This window comes from Trachurus trachurus (genome assembly GCF_905171665.1).
Source record: "Trachurus trachurus genome assembly, chromosome: 4".
In the NCBI taxonomy this organism is placed as follows: Eukaryota; Metazoa; Chordata; class Actinopteri; order Carangiformes; family Carangidae; genus Trachurus; species Trachurus trachurus.
The window spans coordinates 5,562,316-5,583,989 of NC_139898.1; the positions used below are offsets into that span (position 1 = coordinate 5,562,316).

At 42.3% G+C, this 21,674-nt stretch overlaps 1 long non-coding RNA gene across 1 annotated transcript; it reads left to right on the forward strand.

Moving 5' to 3' along the window:
- Positions 1 to 2,756: 2,756 nt before the first annotated feature.
- On the forward strand, positions 2,757 to 21,674 carry LOC310985196. Its single transcript, XR_014595352.1, has 3 exons — positions 2,757 to 2,859; positions 2,935 to 3,063; positions 21,430 to 21,674. It is a non-coding gene; the product is annotated as an uncharacterized lncRNA (long non-coding RNA).

Genomic DNA, 21,674 nt, shown 5'->3' on the forward strand with positions numbered 1-21,674 from the left:
TTTAGCAGAGTGTCCCAATCCGTATAAGGTCAAACCGGTCGTAAATCAAAGTGTTCGCTGTCACAAAAGACACGGAAGGGAAGACGAACAAGACAAACACGAACCACCACGGAGAGAGCAAAGCCGCTGCATGCGTCTGCGCCGCCATCTTTTCACACAGAGTAAGGATTGGACTATTGCATCATAACCAAAACTACATTAATACTTTACCACATTGCACATTATCATGCCTGCATTGTGCAGTGTTAAGCACTTCACGCACACACACACACACACAGCCTAAAGTACCTATTGCCTGTACACATTCTAGTAGGCTATAATAGTACAAAAGCTATGGTGATAGTACCAATTAGTAAGTTTTATCGTCCCGATAATTGTTACATCTACTAGGACAGGGGTTTTCAATGTGTGAGAGTGTGAGCCCCTCTTAATGAAAAACAGCTGTGCGCCCCCCCTAAAAAAAAGGAGAATTAAACATAGCGTATTTATTATCAGTTACTATGACCAAAACCATATTTGATTCATTAAACATAAATTGGTCTTTCCTGTAGGATTTGTTTGCTTTACAAGCTTGTTTCTCATTAATTATCATGACAACATAAAGCACTGACGAATAAGCCTAAACATTGATATAGAACTCTGTGACACACTCTTCACACAAGCAGCTACATGCTCTCCCTGTGTTCCCCATCTGGGAAGCGGACAGTCTGAGGTTGAAGTTTATATTAATGAAATGCACAGGACACTGTGACAGGTCTCCACTGCACGTCTTGACCACATGTCAGCTGTTCAGCTGTAGTAGAGGAGAACTCCGCTGTTTTCAGCTCTGCCGTGACGTGCACCTTTTTTTCTTCTAGGAGCTCCGGTATATTGCGGCTTTATGCGGGAGGACACGCGGTAGACTGATCCAATGTATTTATCTGAGCTTGGTCACCGTGAGAGGCACCAGGTCGCTTTGAGCTGCGTTCATATTAAGTTATACCTGGCGCTGTGCAGCACCTGACGCTCTTCTTCATCTAACCAGAATAGTTCCACAGCCGACGTAGTGCTACATTCTAAACTTGTAATCAGTTTAGGGATAAATGTTTAGTGCTCATTAAGAATCTTAAGGGGGGTACACACATAAAGATTTTATAAATCTCAACTGATTTTTTATCTGTGAGAGACCCCACACATGAAGATAAAAAATCTTTGAACTGTTTTGATCGTGTTGTGTGACCATGTTGTGTGACCGGGCTGTGAGCGGCGGTCACATGATCGTTTAAACATGGCTGCTCTATTGCTGGCTGTTGCCGGCTATGGGCGCTACCGTCTTTGCTATCGGCTATCAGGAAATCTCCCGTGTATGCGTGAATGTCTGTGTGAACCTCATGTAATGCCAGGGCTGCACCGTGGCTCTCTGGGATTGCCGGTGTTGTGCGGAGAAGTGGCTTGCCCCGAGCAGCATGCAGAGCTCGGCAAGCAGGCACTTCTCCGCACAACACCGGCTTTCCACACACAAGATGACTTTTGATTGAAACGGCCACGCTTGTCGGCCCCGATAATCGTAAATATTGAACATGTTTAATACTTATGATTATCGGCGCCGAACGTTTTCTGAGCCGATTGTCGGGAGAATTTTGACTCTTAACACACCACACACTACAAGAGAATCTTATAAGATAATCTTAAGAGCCTAAGATAATCGGGCAATTTCTGTCTTTGGTCGGAAGGGGGAAAATCGGGGCAAAATCAGCCCGATTATCTTTATGTGTGTGGTAGGCATTAAGTGTAGACAGAATCTCAGTGTATACATAATTGATATAATTATATCAGTAGATATAATGCTAAACTTTAATCAGTAGATATAATAATAAGTGTTTTATGGAAAAATCCAGGTTCAGACTACATGATTGTTTTTGTCTTTCACGATGGTCTCCATGTCAGATTAAACTATCACAGTGGCATAATTTCTTTCCGTGTCTTGGATGGGAGACTGGCAACACTAGCCTACAAGTATCACCCCAACTAATTATCGATCACGACCCTGTACGAGTTCATGGGCCATCGGGGTGGTGTCACAACAAACTGTCAATCATGGATACTGTAGCACTGTGTGTGATAGCGGTCTTTTGCTCAGACACGAAAAATTATAGTGGAGCTGATCTTGGGTCTGGTGAAGAGGATAGTCTGACTGTCTGTCCTTCACATTGAACCTGGGGAATATTAACGGATGTGTAAACCTCAACATTAACTTGTATTATGCACATGAAGCTTTTTTTCAGCTTTATTTATCACTCATTTACAAAACATATAAAGTAGTAGTACAGTAATCATAGAAACAACTGGGTAAACATTACATTAATAACTGAAAAACAAATAAATGATACAGAACATACACAAATAAATAGAAATATTGCGCACATGTTCACTGGGTGTAAACAGTTAGTCAGAGCGCTCTGTCATCCTATTGGTCGACATCAAGGTTCACATCGTAGGAGATGTCAGGCAAAGAAGAAAAGAAAGAAGAAAACCCAACCCTTCCACCCACACACGCACACGCACACACACACACACACACACACACACACACACACACACACACACACACACACACACACACACACACACACACACACACACACACACACACACACACACACACACACACTATTTGTATTACTCAAAGCAAGGGAAATACTCATTTCTCTTTAAGCGAGTGAGCTGAATCCTAAAGCCACACCCTCAGGGTCATGTGATTTCTGGTCAAGGCAGAGGAGAGGAGGAGAGGAGGAACAGCTCTAAAATCATTAACCACATGGAGGGATTACTGAAGCTGAAGTTTTTAGTCAGATCAGACTTTTAGAACAGGAGAACAAGGTAAATAATGTTCATATGATTCTGTTGTCTCTGTGTGGAGTTGTACAGAGTCAATGTTACTGTTTTCACTTTCAGACTGACTGAAATACAGAAGATGAGTCATTGGGCGGAGAAAAGGGGGAACAAAATAAAGACTCCAGGATCTACAAAGAACAATCCATTTAAAGATGATCTGTCCTTCAGTAATGAGCCTGCAGCTACAAGGTAAGATACATGCAAAAAAAAACTAACAGCTTTTTGTTTTTGTACTGACAGTCCAGAAAAAAACAGGAAATGAGAGTAGAGGGAGATGTAGGATATCATGCATGTCGCAGTTTTGGTACTTGATCTAAAATCCACCAAGTCTCCTCGCAATGAACAATTTATCAGTGTGAGATCTTCTTCAGTTTGAGAGTAGATAGACACTAAGAAAGCCCATCTTAACAAGATCTACATGTAGATACACTGTCACTCCATATATCCAAGAAAGGAAATCACAAACACTAGAGCTACACGTTGTTCCTCATTCATGGAGAACAGGAAAGGGCTGAGCAATAAAACTACAATCTCCACCTCCTTCACTCAAAGGAGTTTCAGATTACATCCTGTTTATCTACAAGGACTTTGACCTTAAATGAATAGTTTTTATTTTTTTGAAGTTGGGTTGTATTAATTGAGGCCTCCTCGTAAAAAGTTACACTGATATCCCTCGGGACCCAAACGGGTCCCTCTCATAAAAGTGCCACAAAAATCTCATATATGAATTTTTTTTTTTGCTTTCTTCATATCAAATCTGTTCAGCTACTTCAGACCTATTCATAAACATAAAGTTTATTATTATTTTTTGTTATTTTTTATGTTTTTATGCCCTTTTTGTCAGACAAACCCCAGATTTTTTAATGAGGAAAAAAACAAAATATGCAATATTTCCCAAAAATGGGATCCAAAGTGGATCACTCCATATGAAGTTATTAGAGGCTTGAATATGTCAACAATTGATAACAACATTGGTTTGAATGCATTATTTTTTTTGGAGTTATTACAATTTATTTAAAAAAGTTACCCTTGTATCCCTCGGGACCCAAATGTGTCCCTCTCATAAAAGTGCCACAAAAATGTCATATATGAATTCTTTTTTTTGCTTTCTTCATATCAAATCTGTTCAGCTACTTCAGACCTATTCATAAACATAAAGTTTATTATTATTTTTTGTTATTTTTTATGTTTTTATGCCCTTTTTGTCAGACAAACCCCTGATTTTTTAACTCATTGAGTGCCAACCACGTAATTTCTCGTTTTTCGTTCCCATGCGTTGAGTGCCAAAAACGAGATTTTTCGTTTTTTGCCTTTTTTTTAAATTATGAAACTAGACACTTTAATACACATTATATGTAAATTTGGGGACTCTACGACGAGGAGAACTGAAATAGATGACGATCAAAGTCACATGACAGCTCATGATCTGGAAGTTTTTTATCATAACTCAGCTTCTGCAAACGGAGTTCTGCATGTGGATGCAGCAGCTGCTCTGCTCTCACCTGCGCTGCTGCTCCAGCTGCTCCAGCTGCTCGGAGCAGAAACAGGAAGCTCTCAGCCGACTGTCCCGCCCGGTCTTCATCTGGAGCAACACCGTGTCCTCCCCAAAGTCCTCCTGCGGTAAAATCTGATGGTCTCTGGGCCAAAGCAGACCGTCATCACCGACCCGTACCACAGACGGACCGCGACCACCGGCGGGACCGGTCTTCCCGAGCCGCTGTGGCCGACAGACCCTCACGTTCCGCGGCAAGAAGCTGTGACATGGCACGGCGCGTCTGTGTTATTGTTGTTTAGTGGCGCCCCCCCCCCGCCCCCGATGGTGGTTTTGTGAATAGAATAACAATTGTTGTTTATATTTATCTTATACGAGCCCTTTGATCCAGAAATGCGAGTGTCAGAAGAGCGACAGGCACAAACAGAGCACCTTTCATAAAAGACGCTCTATCTCCTTTTCTAGAAAAAAAGGAGGGATTTTGGTGAAACCCAGCCATGTTTAGCTTGACTTTTCTCAGGAACGGAGGCACGTAGAAACAAACGGTTTGTGGTCATTTGAAGCATAAAGTTAAACCTTTCAATTGAGCTACAGTATGTGTTGGTGGCAATAATAATGAATACACTATGGCTCTACATAAAAAGTCAAAAATGGTCTAAATTGCCAGTACACTGAGTTAATGAGGAAAAAAACAAAATATGCAATATTTCCCAAAAATGGGATCCAAAGTGGATCACTCCATATGAGGTTATTAGAAGCTTGAATATGTCAACAATTGATAACAACATTGATTTGAATGCATTATTATTTTTGGAGCTATAACAAAAACATATACTTTTATACTAACAGCCCTGGTCATATAAATGCCATAAAAAGGTAATATACTTTTTTTTTTTTTACGGCATCAAATCTTTTCACAAAAGTCTGACCTAACTGTAGATATGAAGTTTTATATTATTTTTTCTATATTTTGTATGTTTTTGTAGAGATTTGTATGGAGATACCACACAAATGGGAGATATGGATTCTGTTTATAAACACCAACATAAACAAAGCCTGTATGGCCTTTGATGAGGATCCAAATTTCACACACACAGACACACACAGACAAAATATTTTTCTTACCCACATTCACACCACTCTTCGGCATTGGTCCAAACACACCCAGACCAGTTTTAGGGTTTTCATAGTTTTTTACTGCTGTATATGTTGCATGGAAAGAGAAATATGCCTCAACAGCGGTTTCAGTGAAGGCCTAGTTCTCTGGTGGTTTAGGGAGACCTCTAGTGGTGGAAGGGGGCCTAAAACCTATTTTCCCTTTAATTTGAAGGGAGAGGTTTAGATTAATTCGGTATTTATGGGAAAATATTATAATATGCCAGTGTAGCACCTTTAACCCTGATTAGAATAGATACTCACATCTCTAGGTTCGGTAGGAGTTGTGTAAATGACTCAAAAGAGGAGTGGTTTGAACAGGTGATATTTTAATATCAATCAGAGATGAAATAATAAACAAACAACTTTGTTGTTCAGTTTTTTCAAAATAAAAGGCGCCAGAAAATAAAAAATAAAACAAAAGAAAATTGTCCTGAGACACTGAGCTCCTTTGCTCAGCGTGCTGGAGTGTTCCGTCGCGGGATCCAAGGTGAGTTTGTGTGTCAATGTCAGTTGAGTTTCTTTATTTTCAGCTCAGTATTTGTTTCAACTACTACCCGGGTAGGTGAGAAGTGTGTGCAATCTTATCTGCTCTCCTTGTATGAGATTCAGGTGATCTGGAGTCGTTGAGATAGGTGGGTTCAGCAGTTGGCCACACTGCTTTCCAACGTTCTCTCTCGCTCTCCGATCCGTTGGGCTGCGCTCGCCGTCTCGTTCGTCTCACTCTCAGAAGTGTTGGGCTGGGCTCGCCATCTCGTTCTGTATTCCTCAGTTCAGACTAGCAACAAAAAAAACCAACCTACACAGAAAGTGCATAGGTATAAGAACTTCATCTGACTCTGTCTATTTCTTATGAGACCTCATTGTTTTCTTAGTTCAAAATCAAAAATATATATCACCCAAAATTTAGGAAATACATCAAAACACATTACATTAATTACTATGAATTAAAACAGTTAGTTTTAACCATAAATGAATTGAATTATTCATGAAGTATTACATTAACAATATTTTTAGCAGACACAATTTAAATGCATCTCTTTTAAACTATCTTTTTATCATCAGGTTAACCATTTTAATTCAACTTAAATATTAAACTGTTGAATGTAAGATTAATTACATATTTTATACACAAAAGTGCATTTTTCTTCATCAATAAATGAAATATACCACACCTAGAATGGTGCTGTTACCATTTGCAGTGGCTAAAGACACAAATAAACAGTTCGAGTGGCATAAAAAAATAATTAAACCGTATCTTCTCAATGCAAACCGCATGTAAACTTAGCCTTAGCTTAGCGATTAGCATTACTAAGCATAAAACAAGGCACAAAATAGCATTCCGGACTAGCGGCTAGCATGACTAAGCATAAGCCAATGGACAAAACAGCATCCCGACCTAGCGATTAGCATGTCGTGTTCGCTAGTAGCTTTAGCATTTGAAGCTAGCGATCTTTTTTCACACGATAACTACGGTAAAAAAATACACAAAAGTAACATAAAAACATTGGAAGGCATGGTATGGCATATTTTAAGCAACATAGACCACGATAACTCAAGTTAATAACACAATAAATGCATTTTTTTCCGTCTAAATGGCTACCGAACTGGAAGCTAACTGTGTGCTAACTCACCGGAGTCTATGCATTTTACTTCACAAAGGGAGTTTTTCCTCTCGGCTCACGGCTTATCGGTCGAACCAGGATTCGCCCGTGACTACCGGGTCCACCTGCGGACGTCTCTGCCGTTATCCGCAGCTTTCTGCTTCTCTTTTCGTCGTGTTTGCTCTGGTTTTAGCTACCGACTCTCTCGGTGTGGTCTGCTCTGCTCTGCTGCTGCCTGGCTTATGGCTAGAGAGAAAATGGCGTCTACTCTCAGATGCAGACTCCACGCGATACCTGACCTAGGTTCACGCTAGGGATACAAACACTAGCAGGAGTATACTGCCACCTACTGGAGGTTTAGTAGAACTGCTTAAATAACAAAAATAGGATTAGTAACCTCATTTTTCATGCTGGTTACACCAGGATTACAGTATATCAAAAAATAAGTGTTTATAATGGGAGTCATTGGGCCCAAATTGGGCCTGAAGGTAGCGAGTGTATACGCATAATGCATATCTCCATTTCTATACACCGTACAACAAAGGGGATCTAGAATTTTAACAATAACAATAAAACGCACATCCTGACCAAGTTTCATACAATTAACTTGTAAACTGACCGAGAAATTGAGAATCAAAACATAAAAAACGCAAAATATAAACAAAGCCCATTTAGCTATTTTATTATGATTCAAACTTTGCACACACACCGACAAGATATTTTCTCATCCACATACACACCACTCTTTACCATCAGTCTCCACACACCAAAACCATTTTTATGGTTTTCAGCTTTTTTATTGCAGTGCAATCTGCAAGGTAAGAAACCAGGAATCAAGGTCTCAATGGAGGCCTGGTTCTATAGGGTTTTGGGGGGGTCACCTGACCCACAACCTGTTTTTCCTTTATTTTAAAGCCAAAAGTTTAGATTTATTAGGTTTTCATGGAAACAGCAGTATAATATGTCAGGATTACAGTGTATCCAAAATGAGTGGTTTTAATGGGAGTCAATGGGGCCCATTTGGGCCCGAGGGATACCTGCGTATACAAAATGTGTATCTCCTATTCTATAGACTTTACAAAGGTGGGGATCTGGAATAACAAAAAATAAACATTCTTGGGAAATTTCATTAGATTTAAAACTGACTGAGATATTGAGGATCAAAAAAACAAGAATCTCAAAAAGTACCCGTTTGGGTCCCCTAGAGGGCCCAGAGGCCTCAAGGGTTAAGTACAAACGGCTCCTAAGTATAATATGGCCCAATTCCAATCCGACCCCTCACGGACTCACTGACTTAGAGGCGCGTTCACGGGAAGTCTGTGAGTGTGTGAGGGTTGTTCCGTTGTCAGATCATCAAGTCTGTGAGACAGTGAATGAGCCCTTACTGCCCCCTTACCGTAAGTCAGCACCGATGCTGACTTTGGGTAAGCAAATTACCCACAGTTCATAGCGTTGTGAAGTCAAACACATGGGATGCCGTCGGAACGCGAGTGTTAAAAAAAAAAAAAGTAAATTAACACACGTAGTCAGAGAGAGCTCCGCCAGTCTTGTTAATAGACAGGAGCAAAAAAAAAGAAAGAAATAAAAAGAAAAGAAGAAGTTCACTGTCAGTATTAACGTGCAGTTTGTGATTATTGATGATGATTTGATCAGATCTGATCCAGGAACATTTAGTTTTGAGTCCGTCCACCTCACACACCTTGTGCGTGTTGAAAGTACGGAAAATTATCAGTCCCAGACCGGAGTCAACAACATGTTGTTGTCAAGGTAACGTGTCGTGAGAGTGGGTAAGTGCTGTTCCATTCATGTTTACTTTACAGCATCTGGACCCTCACAGACTCTCACGCTCTGTCACTTAGAGGTCACTTTAGTCAGTGAGGGTTCAGCGCTTGAGTCTTTAGGGGGCGGATTGGAATTGGGCCTTCCTCTGGTGCTGATATGGCTAACTGAGGAAGAACAGAGAGCTGTCTACTGCAGATATTATACTCAGGGGCCATTAATACCTCATACAACCCCCCCAAACTGAACTATCCATTTAAGTCACCAATACGTGATCAGTTTATCCTAATTTAACCTGAAAAATCTCTGAAACATTTTATGGGAATTTCTTCAGATTTGGCGCAAATGTTGGACTCAAGAACAAGCTGATCAAATTTTCAAGGTCACTGTGTCTTCATTAAAACACTTCTTAGCCACAAGTTAAGACAAAGTAATTATGAAAAGATGTCTCACAAATTAAGGATGTGTGGGGGCGCATGACGTCAGTCCGACTTCCCATTTCTCCGACTTCCTATTTCTCCGACTACCCATTTCTCCGACCATACATTTCTATATTTTTGCTCCCATTAGTCTGACTTCTCATTAAATCGGAGATTCAATCAAGCGTTTCAGTGATGGTGAGCAGCCGCTGCGTCATTAATGCCGCTGCTGAGACGGGGCAGACGCACTGTTACCAACGAGCTGCGTATCCCTTTTTAATCTCCTTTCCTTCGGCCTCACGTTCTCACACCAGCTGTTCTGTTATCAATAAACCTGGCTATGACGCTGCAACCCAACTACACAGCTGTTAAATTATTGGCTGTTTGTCTGTCACTCATAGAGTCCAGGGATTGTCCAAGTCTTTGAAACGTTGTGACTCTTTCATTCTGATATGATAGATTTTTTTTCTGGATGCACTGTAATCTCTGTTTCGGCATTTTCCTCCCACTGAAATATGTTTTACGAGGCTAAGTTTCTGAAAACCAGTGTTTTGAAATGGGTTCCAGGTTCCTATTGTGAATAACCCGAAAATATCTTCAAAATATGATTAGATGTGGGCTAAATGGATAGATAAAATGATTTTATCTATCCATATATACAAAAACAACATACCTGGGATTTTATTAAAATCCCAGTTATGTTGTTTTTGTATTTTGTGTCACATTGTTTTATTGTAGTGGCACACTCATTGACAAGAAAATTTCAAACTGGCACTCCATGTCACAAAAGTTGCCGACCCGCACAGATAGCTCCCCTTTTATACTGGTGTAATGAAACATATAAAGCTAAATGGAAGGAGCTGGAGTCCAATCTATCAACTCAGTTCCCCATTCAAGCTGTAGTAGCGGATAAAGGCTTGATATGTCATTTGGAAAAGCTAAGGAACCCCTGGTTGAACCACACTCTTCGAGTCTGGCAGAAGGTGATTAGTATTTGTGGGATACATAGAATGTTGAGAATATTCAGATGGTTTGCTTTTGACTCTGATTTTACTCCCAATAGACACGACTCCAACTTTAAATCATGGACAATGTATGGTCTTACAACATTTATTTCACTTACTCAAAAAAACACTGTGTGCAGCTTTGATACCTTGCGGGACAAGCATGGCCTAGCACGGATCGAATTCCACAGATACCTTCAACTACGCTCCTATATTGACCATGAATGCAAATTAACTAATTTCTCTGAAGTTGAATCAGAATTTTTCCACATTCTAAAAAATGCTATGACCATGATCCCTTCTAAATTAATTTCAAAGCTATACACAGCTCTCTCCAACGCTAACAATAATAACACTCAATACATTAAAAATAAATGGGAAACGGAATCGGGGATTGAGATTTCTGAGGAGGCTTGGGATAATATCTGGTCCTTTCAGTGGACAACATCCAGCTCTATGGACTGGAGAGAACATTGCTGGAAGAATATTATTCGATTTTTCAAAACGCCGTATCAGGAGAGGTATAAAGGTGCAACTATGCCGTGCTGGAGGCAGTGTGGCTCAGCTGCTGCTAACCACTATCATATCTTCTGGGATTGTCCCAAGTTAAAAACCTTCTGGAGGGATATCCAGGTTTCTTTAAGCACAGTCTTTAACACTCAAATACCCCTGAGCTTTGATGTCCTGTACCTGGGTCGTGTTCCTTTTCTCCAATGTAGGAGAGAGATAAAGCTGCTGCAAATACTCTTGGTGGCAAGTAAGAAATCAGTTACAAGAAGATGGTTAAGCCCGATTCCGCCTACTCAAGATGACTGGATTGGAATTATTCTGGAGATATATAGAATGGAAAATTTGACCTACCAAATAAGACTTCAAAAGGACAAATATTACCAAATCTGGAACAACTGGACTTCATTCATTGCCCCCACGAGAGCAGACTTTATTTGATCTCACTGGTAATGTTGCTTTGCAATTCGCTCATTTAGTTTCTGACTTGTTTCTGAAAAATATTTATATGACGGCGGCGGCAGGCCCCCCCCCCCCCCCCCCCCCCCCCCCATGGGTTCTGTGTATAGTTACCTGTTCTACTCTTTATTAAGCTGTACGAGAATTTTCCCTAAGTGATCTAGTCTGGGCAGCGTGTCAACATGGGCCTAAAGATGATAACTGTGCTCCCGCTGATGTGACTATAACACCAATCTCACATAGTTTATGTAACTACTGGAGAGTGGGACCTGCAGACCCCTGATTTGCTCTTGTACACTCTTTGGACTTATAAGCCCTGTTTGACTGATGTTGCACAATTTCTGTATATAAAACAAAAACTGGAATGGCATTTATTTCTGCTTTACTGTTGATGCCATGTGAATGTATTTCTCTGTCCATTCCAAATAAAGATATAATAAAAAAAAAAAAAAAGGTTGCCGACCCCTTCTCCAGACGGATCTGGAACTAGTCCAAGAGGAAGAGGAAATGACCTGGAGGATGTGACTAGTTCAAAAATTAATTTGTTCATGTTGTCAGGTTAAAAAAACAGGAAAGCTGACATTCGTGTTTGTTTATTCCAAGAGATGACAAACAACGACGTTCTGGTCAACTATTTATTAAATTGGATCATCAAAGGCATCAGATACAAAAAAAACTCTCCTGTTCAGGAAATCGCAGTCTGCAAGCAGTTAGCTGCAACCACCATCTCAAGAGAGCGAGAATTCTCTGTCATCTGTTCAAAACAAAAACGTTGCATACATCTGAATAAATTTGCACTATGTGTGTGTAATTAACTCTTATTGGTCAGAAACAGGTGGGGAGTGGCTGTGGTTTAGACTTAGCCCTCCCTTCGTTGGTGCCCTCTGGCTGGCACATGTTGGTCCCATCTTCCCAGCACACGAACCTCTGGGCCTGAAACACAACAAAGCCCTCCCCACACTGACATAAATTTTCCATCCCAGGTGTCTGAGGGGTCAGGGCAGATAATACAGATCATTAAAACTCTTCCTCACAATGCTTCATTCAGCAGACCACCGGCCTCTCATCCTCTCCTCCCTTCGGCCTTGGAGATGTTTTGCTTTCACTGTGGCTCTGTGTGCCCTCAGCTTATCTCTGAATGATCAAACAGGTTACTGGTATTTATTACATTATGAATCAGGCTCAACACAAATCTATATGGTTTGCTTACAAGTCTCAGTTGTCTTTAAACTCAATGGGTTAGTCAAAAATATAAGGCACAACAGGTTAGTTAAAACACAAAGCTAAACTCTACTACAACTTAAAGTGAATGCATATGTAACCCCTGTGTTGGTGTGTCTTCTGTAAATAAGCACTTGAAGCTGCTGGTTGGAGTAACAGCCGGTTTATTCTGCATGTATGACAAAAAGGGACAGAAGCAAGAAGTAAGTAACGCTGTTCTCCCTCTCGTGGGCACAGTCAGTCTCTTTCGTTCAAATCCTCGTTTACATTCACAATCATAAATGAGATAGTTACAATTCAAATAAAATAAAACAAAACACAATACTTTCAGGTTGATCGTATAGTGGTTTTTTGTACTGAAATATCTGTGAATAAAATAAAAGAGAATGTGTATAAAATAAAAATAAAAGAGTGTATGTGCTATAAATGCAAGTTCAGAAGAATGCATTTAAAAATAAAATACATGCTATGTTTTTGGCATCTGGCTATTACCTTTTTCAAATATGTTTTATACTGAACAAACCAGTAGTTGCATGAAATAACCACAAAATATTTTTTAACACACACACATCTGCTGTCTTGGAACATTCACTCACATACCTGCATGTATGACAAAAAGGGACAGAAGCAAGAAGTAAGTAACGCTGTTCTCCCTCTCGTGGGCACAGTCAGTCTCTACAGAAGAAACAACATTGTGACTGTTAGCTCTATGCTACTCGTTTCTCTCGACGACAATACAAAACAAAAACACGGCGAATCCGCGGGGAGCATGGAAAAATCAACAACAACGTACAACAAGTCAGTATACAGTATAATCTTGATGTTACATGACTTAAACAACTGTAAATAAAGTTTTAGCCCAGGAGCTCGTGAGAAACGTTACCTTTCGTTCAAATCCTCGTTTACATTGAGGATTTCCCACAATCCCTTTCTCAATACCCGTTCCAGCGGCACACGCGATAGAGAGCAGAGGGCGCTCATACCACATTTAGCTGGATTTACACAGCTTCTTTTAACTATGTTACATACACCCCCCAGAAATCCTGCTAAATTGAGGTACAGTAAACAAAATACTAAAAAAAAACACATTCATATAAGTCACAAATTACTGCCTGTGCAGCCATAAGCACACTACTCAGTCAAAATCAGTTATAAACTTTCCACTAGGGAATAAGCGAGTAAGGTTTTGGCCAATCCCCTTACCAACCTAGACACAAAAGATGCCGTGTACACCTCTCATATAATAAACAGTGCTCAATAGCAGAGATAACTTATGTATCCTAGGCCACAGTTAGGCAAAAAAAAACATGTATCTGGATCACTCAAACTACCCAGAAAACATATTCCTCACAAAAGAAAACAGTGAATCAACAGTTGAAGCTGAATCATCTATGACCTGTTCATTCATCTCACAAATTAGTCTAGCTGGAGGTTTTACAGGTCTACCTGACCTAGTGTTAAGTGCAGGTGGCTGTACACTAACAACATGGTCTTGTGTGCGTGTAGGAGGCTGTGTATCAGTCAAGTGTTCAGGGGAGGGGCCATGGTCAGGTGGTACAGGTGACATTGACACTGAACTTTCAGCAGTGGCCTCAAGAGCAGGCAGCTGGTCAGCACACTCCAAAGAAGCGGGGGCATCCAGGACCTCACTCACAACATCTGGGGCCACAGTCACATCTACACCTGAGGGTTGAGCCTCCACATCCCCTGCGGGAGAACAATCAGGCTGGACGACCGCCACGACCTCGTCAATCCCATCATCCATGTGCATGAGCCAGTTAATGGTCTTTGTCTCACTGTCCTGAACATCGGAAGGAACTGCCGGTTCACACACTCCACTCCCAGCAACAGATGAGCAGTCAGAGTCCACAATGTCGTCTCCTCCTACAGGTAGGAAACTCACAGGGAGTAGAAGGTTTCTGTGAACAACTTTTTCTCTTGATGTGACAGGATCTCTGATATGATACACATTGATTCCATGCTTTACAGACACCACTTCAAACACTGTGGATTCCCATTTGTCTGCAATTTTCCTTTTTCCTCTCTCACCACGGTTTGCAAGCAAAACTCTGTCCCCGACAGTGAGAGGGGAGCCTTTGGCTCTGCGGTTGTAGTTCTTTGCTTGACGTGTCTGTTCAACGTGACTGTTCTGCCGGGCAATGCGTGCAGCTTCAGATAAGTCATGTTTCAACCGTGCAACAAACTCCTGATGGTCAACAACAGTATCACTGGGGAGGGCATGCTGGAACAAAACATCAACAGGCAACCGAGGGATCCTCCCAAACATCAGGAAAAAGGGGGCAAATCCTGTTGTTTCATGCTCAGTGCAATTGTAACAAAAAGTCAGCATCTGAAGCATTTGGGGCCACCTCGCCTTGGATTGTGGGGGCAGGGCTCTTATCATATTCCCAAGAGTCCTGTTGTACCGCTCAACAACACCGTTCCCCATGGGATGGTACGGGGTGGTATGCGATTTCTGGACGCCAGCCATCTCTAGGAGCTCTTTAATGAGCCGACTTTCAAAATTGGCTCCTTGATCCGAATGGATGCGTTTAGGGAAACCATAAATGCAGAAAAAGTCATTCCAAAGACGACGGGCAACCTGTTTTGCTGACTGGTTTTTGCATGGGAATGCATGAGACAGTTTGGAAAAATGATCAGTGACAACAAGAACATCCACGCACTTCTTGTCAGTCTGTTCTGCAGTCCAGAAGTCAATACATACAAGTTCCATTGGTTCAGAGGTGCGTATGCTTTCAAGTGGAGCACGATCGTTGGGCTCAGGGGTTTTCCCCACTACACAGCGAAAACAGTTCCTCACATGATTGATGATGTCACGCTCCATCCCTATCCAGAAAAACCTCTGCCTGGCGAGGGAGAGTGTACGAGCCTGGCCCTGATGACCAGCTGAATCATGTAGGCCATGGAGGACTTGGGATTTCAGGGAGTCTGGAACAACAAACTGGAGAGTGTTAGTGTTCATTTGTCTGTCCTTCTTTACCTTGTACAACACGCCGTCTTTGATGGAAAGTTTGGGCCAGTGTCTCAAGAGTTTCATCACACCACGTGGTTCCTCTGTACGCTCACGTCTAGTGGGTCTCCGGTGACGCTGGACGTAGTGAAGCACTCTGCCCAGAACAGCGTCCTGCTCTTGTATGTTTATCAGCTCACTCCTTGGTGTAGAAGCAGTCTGGTCGACATTGAAAAGTTGGGGAATAGCTGGACCTGTGCCTCTCACTCGGCTGACACCACCTGAGTCATGTGCTTCCAGAACAGCTGACACGTCCTGTGACTGCAGGGACCCTGAAGGAGGAGGTGAGAGGACAGCTTCTTCCTCGGGCTGATCAGTGACAAACTGACAGTTGTTAGTGAGTCTAAATGCATCTTGTACTGTCCTATCCACCATCCCACTGACTTGGTTTAATAGGAAAGCATAAGGCACGCTCACAAGGCGGTGGCTCATGCATGACTGGACAAATGGCTCTCTGCTTAGCGCGTCAGCAACTACATTTTTTGTGCCAGGGACATAGTTTAGATCGAAACTGAATGCTGCAAGCTTTGAAACCCACCTCTGTTCACATGCATCTAACCTAGGCTTAGTCAAGATGTATGTTAGGGGGTTATTATCGGTCCAAACTGTGAAATGCCGTCCCTTCAACCAGTGGCTAAATTTGTCACAAACTGCCCATTTAAGAGCGAGAAACTCTAGTCGATGCGCTGGATAGTTCAGCTGGGCATGGGAGAGTGTTTTGCTGGCAAACGCCACTGGCCTGGCGATCTTTCCACCAGGAGGCAACTGTGAGAGGACAGCTCCTAGGCCATCAAAGGAGGCATCGACAGCGAGGATGAACGGAGCATTAAAATCTGGATGAGCTAATGTGGCACTGTGTAATAGCCCATGTTTCAAAGTTTCAAATGAATCCCTACACTCATCAGTCCAGTCAGCCTGGGACAGTTTCACATGACCTTTTTTAAATTTAGGCTTATGGCCTCTACCTCTCTTTGGTGTAGCAGCGGGTTCCGCCACCAGGTTGAACAGTGGCTTAGCCTTAGCAGAGCATCCCTCAATGAAGTGATGATAGTAGAGAACCATCCCTAAGAATGATCTGATCTTCTTAGCGCACGGCGTTTTTCCATCAGACTCCATCAGGTCAGATTCCTGGACATTGCTGATAGCCTGTACTTTACTTGGGTCAGTCCTGACACCATCCTCACATATGATGTGTCCCAAAAACTTCACAGACCGGCGGAGGAAGTAGCACTTTTTAGGTGAGAGCTTCAAGTTGTTTGCTGCGAGGCGTGTGAAAATCATCTGCAAACGCTGAAGAGCAACACATTCAGACGGAGCAAAAACCATAAGATCATCCAGGTAACATAATAGACTTGTGAAGTTCTCATCCCCAAAAATTGACATCATCATTCGCATGAATGTGGCAGGGCTGTTGGTCAGGCCTTGGGGCATCCTGTTATATTCATGGAGACCGAATGGAGAAGAGAAAGCTGTGTATTTTTTGTCATTTTCATGAAGTCTAACATTATAAAACCCAGAGGTCAAGTCCATTGTAGAAAAAAACACATTACCACCGAGTGCAGCGAGTGCGTCTGTCTGGTGAGGTAATGGATGCGCATCTTTCACTGTTCTTGCGTTTAACCATCTGAAATCATTACAGATGCGGAGATCACCGTTCGGCTTGACAACAAGGACAAGGGGAGATGAATATTCACTCTGGGACTTCCTGATTATCCCCAATTCCTCCATATCATTTAGAGCTGTCCTGAGTTTATCATAATGGCATGGTGGGACTCGCCTGTACGGAAACCTGAAGGGTTTGTCGTCCACCAGGCGGATTCTGTGGACAAAATCTGGTGCTTCACCACAGTCCATTTTGTGTTTTGAAAAAATTGATTCAAACTGCACAATGATCTGCAACAGTTTATCTTTCCACTCAGGGGAGACTTCACAAGATGAGAGATCCAGATCCTGAAGGCCCATTTCGGTCAAGACATGTGATATCTCTTCCTCTGACCGAGGCGCAGTTGACGAGCTCTGTGTGTGCTGCACGTTGGATTGGATGCTGACAGGTTCAGGTAAGTCCTGCACAGAAGAGCAGTTGGACACATCTGCAACTTTAGCATTTCTTTTCAAGGTGAGTATCTTTTCTGTGGGATTCACTATTTTGACTGGAACCCAGCCCATCACCCCATAAGGGAGTGACAACTCTCCCCACTAGAATTTGTGCAGGTCTGCATTTGGACTGAGTGGGTTCAATGATGACTGTGCTGCCCACTGCAGAGACATCAGGTGCAGACAGCTTAGCCCACACTAAATGTTCAGACATGGGCTGTAGATTCACACATCTTTTGAGTTTAGCTGTGCCGATTCTGTGTGACGCTGTCCCGCCCTCCCTGTCATTTGAGGAAGACAACATAGACAACAATTGAGGCAGGTTGTCCTGAGCATCACTGGCTGAAGATGTGACGATCTGGACTTTAGCTGTGTCTTTCACCTGTGAGATCAGCCACTTGATAGCATTGTTGCCCAGAATCATGTCATCAGCTTGGCCTGGCACAACTAAAACAGGAATGATCACTTTATAGCCATAAACAGATACAGTTAGGTCATATATGGCAGCAGGTGCGACAGGGTGACCGCCACAACCAACAATGACAAAATCTTCAGCAGATCGTCTTTCAATGTTTGGAATGGACTGGGAAAGTTTGGAGTCAGCCGTCTCACTTACAGTGCATGCCATGGATCCACTATCCACCAAAGCTCTGAGGACTTCACCACCATCAGTAGACACATCTGTATAGAACAGTTCATTTGTCTCTGGAAGTCTTTGCAGGTTTTGCACAATTAGTGTCTTGTTTGATGGCAACGAGCTACTGTAGGTGTGACACAAAGTTTCATAATCATCTTCTGTCAAGTCCGAGGTGGGAGGTTCACTGACATGATCTGCGCTGTCCTCCCCTGTACGCAGATCATTCAGTTTCCCTGCTGACCATGAAGAGGAGGGCGTCTCCCCTCTGGGCAGGTGCGTCTTGAGTGGCCAGGTGAGTGACACAGGAAACACAGTCTGTTCTCTCGGCAGTGTGTGAGGGCTGTGTGAGAGCTGTCTTTACATACAGAACATGGTGTGTCAGTCAAACCCTCAATTCTAGGAGCCCTGTTGTTGTTTAGGTTTCTACTGGCTCGGGCTGGGCCCTGGAGCAGCACTTTTTCTAGCATGCTAATCAGTCTTTCAAGAGTGGCGTTGTCTTGACTAACATTCTTTTTTAGCTCAGGAGTGTCAGAAACAGGAGTATTAGGGCTAAACTCAGCTGCATTAATGTTGATCCTGTTACCCTCTCTCTTAGAAGACTTGACACACTTCTCAAGATGATATTCATCCAGCACTTCCTGCACTTCACGAGCTGACCATTTATCAACTGTCTTGGAGCGAAAAGTAAGAGCTAGGTCTCTACTCGGGCAGTGTCTGATGAACATACGTGTGACTTCAACACTGGGGTTGTCAAAAACTTTACCCTGCTCTCTAAGGCAGCTAGCAACAACATCAGCAGCTCTGTTCAGTCTGAGCCAATACTCATATGAGTCTTCTTGGTCTTTTGGTGTTGTGGAATAAAAGTCAGCTAGAGGTACAGTGGAGCAATAGCTAGAACTGAAGTGTTTGCGCAAAAGTCCATAAATTGCTTGTGGGTTGTGCTGTACATCAATCTCACCATTTCTTATTCCAAACCGTACAACATCCTTTGCTCTGCCTCGTAGGTGGATGAGGATTTCCTCTGCTTGATTCTCCAGCTGTACACCACTCTTCCGAATGTAGGTCCTCATTGATTCCTCCCATTCATCAACAGTCAACACATCTGAACTCTCTCCTCGGAATGCAGGTGGGTCCTTAACTTTTCGCTGAGTGACCAGTTGGACGTGGGAGAGGTCCAGTGTGCGTCCAGGGGTGAAGTCTTTATTATCAGATGTCTTGACATTGTCTGTGTGCATTGCAGATGTGGGGCTAGATGTGGCAAGATGTGACATAATGCTATCAGCTACTTGTTGCCCAATCTGCTGTGCAATGGTGCACACTTGGTCAGCTAGTCTACCATCATCAAAAGGAGGGCATGGAACTGATGTATCAGTGCATTGTGGTGGATTTAAATCATCTAAGGGCTGAGCCTGAGGTGTCACTACACTCCCACATTTGAAAGGACTATGCACAGAATCATCATCATAACCAGACTTATCTCCCGCCCCATGGTTACCCAAAGAAAATGGAGCTGGTGTACTGTGAAACCCTCTACCTCTGCCAAAACCGAGGGGGAACACATCAAAGGTATCAGACTTACTGAAACTCATACTTGGTACAGGTAAAACAACATTCAAAGAAAATAACAGCCCACAGAGAAAATAGCTGTGACCTATATCAAACAGTCAAATACACTTAAGAAAATGATACAGCTCCAAGGCGGTGTAGCGACGAGAAGACATCCACCCGGTCCGGCGTGGTCATGGACGAGTCACGGCACCAATGTAACCCCTGTGTTGGTGTGTCTTCTGTAAATAAGCACTTGAAGCTGCTGGTTGGAGTAACAGCCGGTTTATTCTGCATGTATGACAAAAAGGGACAGAAGCAAGAAGTAAGTAACGCTGTTCTCCCTCTCGTGGGCACAGTCAGTCTCTTTCGTTCAAATCCTCGTTTACATTCACAATCATAAATGAGATAGTTACAATTCAAATAAAATAAAACAAAACACAATACTTTCAGGTTGATCGTATAGTGGTTTTTTGTACTGAAATATCTGTGAATAAAATAAAAGAGAATGTGTATAAAATAAAAATAAAAGAGTGTATGTGCTATAAATGCAAGTTCAGAAGAATGCATTTAAAAATAAAATACATGCTATGTTTTTGGCATCTGGCTATTACCTTTTTCAAATATGTTTTATACTGAACAAACCAGTAGTTGCATGAAATAACCACAAAATATTTTTTAACACACACACATCTGCTGTCTTGGAACATTCACTCACATACCTGCATGTATGACAAAAAGGGACAGAAGCAAGAAGTAAGTAACGCTGTTCTCCCTCTCGTGGGCACAGTCAGTCTCTACAGAAGAAACAACATTGTGACTGTTAGCTCTATGCTACTCGTTTCTCTCGACGACAATACAAAACAAAAACACGGCGAATCCGCGGGGAGCATGGAAAAATCAACAACAACGTACAACAAGTCAGTATACAGTATAATCTTGATGTTACATGACTTAAACAACTGTAAATAAAGTTTTAGCCCAGGAGCTCGTGAGAAACGTTACCTTTCGTTCAAATCCTCGTTTACATTGAGGATTTCCCACAATCCCTTTCTCAATACCCGTTCCAGCGGCACACGCGATAGACAGCAGAGGGCGCTCATACCACATTTAGCTGGATTTACACAGCTTCTTTTAACTATGTTACACATAAACAGGTACATAAATCCTTCTATGTGTCCTGGCTCCTATCTCTCCATATGTTAACAATTCGTACCAAGGGCCAATGCTTGATTCCCTCACATTCTTCAACAGGACACAACAGCTCAGAACATCTTACATAGTGGCAAATGTTTCACACCACACAGGATATTGGGTAAAATGAGTAAGTGCTCAATCTAATAAAACAATCATCAGTGAGATATATTCAATGTTGATCAGTAATGTCAAAGTGGAGAATATATGTTCAGTGTTAGTTCTGATGAGATATCTATGTGCAGTTTTGCAGTCTCCAGTGTAGAGACACAGGTTCAGCTTTATCTCATCAGTCAGTGAGACAATGGCGCTCTGTTTTATTTGTTAATTAGTAAGGCACAATATCAAACTCAGTTAGTAAAAGGCAAACATTTCAGTGTTAAGCCAGTTTTCACCCTAACAATGTCTTCACAGAGAGATGGACAACAGTGGTGTCTCTGTGGACGAGCAGCCGTCCTGCTGTGGTCTCTGTCAGGACATGAAGGATCCAGTCTCCACCACCTGTGGACACTGGTTTTGCAGACAGTGCTTCGCCTCATATTGGGACCAGTCTGGTTCTTCAGGAGACCCCTCCTGTCCCACTTGTGGAAAAAGACTGAGAACCAGCAGTGGTGGACTGCAGACAGCCAGTGAGAGCATCACTGTGACAGGCTCAACAG